Here is a 1,079-nt window from a genome sequence, read left to right as displayed (position 1 = left end):
TATATATATATACTGGATTCTTTGAAGAATAGGAAGCTAAAAAGAACAACCCTTATTTTAAAATAATTTTTTAAACAATTTTAATGTATTTACTGTCACTTTTGATCAATTAAAAAAATCCTTGCTGAAAGAAATTTTATACAAAAAAAAAAAAATTGAACGGTAGAGTGTGTGCTTATATCTGTTTTTCTTTACCATATATATTTGCATATATTTAGAAACATTAGTTTGTGTTTATTTCTTTATCCAATAAATGAAAATATATATATATTATTGCATTATTGTTTTATTTTTCTGGTAATATATTTAAAATAAGGTTCCATTTGTTAACATTAGTTAACTACATTAGTTTACATGAACTAACAATGAATAATACTTCTAGCATTTACTAATCTTTGTTAATGTAATTTTAACATTTACTCATGCATTATTAAAAACAAAAGTTGTGTCTGTTAATATTATTTACTAGACCTAAGAATCGATAGTTGTATTTTTATTAACTAATAATAATAAAGATGAATAAACACTATAACAAATATATTGCTAATTTTTAGTTAACAGATCAACTAACATTAACTAATGGGACCTTATTGTAGTTAACCATGTAGTTTTCCTTTAAAATGTACTGGATGTAAATAATTGTGTGAGGTACTATTGTTTTAATATTTTGACTGCAATATTTATTTATTTATTATTATTATTTGAATTTATTATTATACTATAACTATTTCTGTTTTACAGGTTTGCAGTCTCTCACTGACTTATACGGTGGGTGATGTTGGGGGCCAGCTTTCGAAGAGCAGAGGGTAAAACTGTGTGTGGCTACTGCGTCATCTGCCCTCTGCCATGGTGTGTGTGTGTGTGTGGCGTCTCCGGATGGATGGGGTCAATGGCATGCGACCTTGAGGAGACAAATATTCAAAATCAATAAGTATTTGTCTCACTCTGCACTCTGTTTGTCTGAGCAGCATTTTAAGCTGCATCCTCCCCCAAAAAGGAACAATGTGAGTAATGAACGTGAGTCAGAAGACAGACATACAACACTTGCAGATGTACCCAAATATTTACTGCATGGAAGT

Source organism: Sinocyclocheilus anshuiensis, unplaced genomic scaffold (assembly GCF_001515605.1).
Source record: "Sinocyclocheilus anshuiensis isolate Anshui unplaced genomic scaffold, SAMN03320099.WGS_v1.1 scaffold136, whole genome shotgun sequence".
NCBI lineage: Eukaryota > Metazoa > Chordata > Actinopteri > Cypriniformes > Cyprinidae > Sinocyclocheilus > Sinocyclocheilus anshuiensis.
This window is presented reverse-complemented; position numbering follows the sequence as displayed.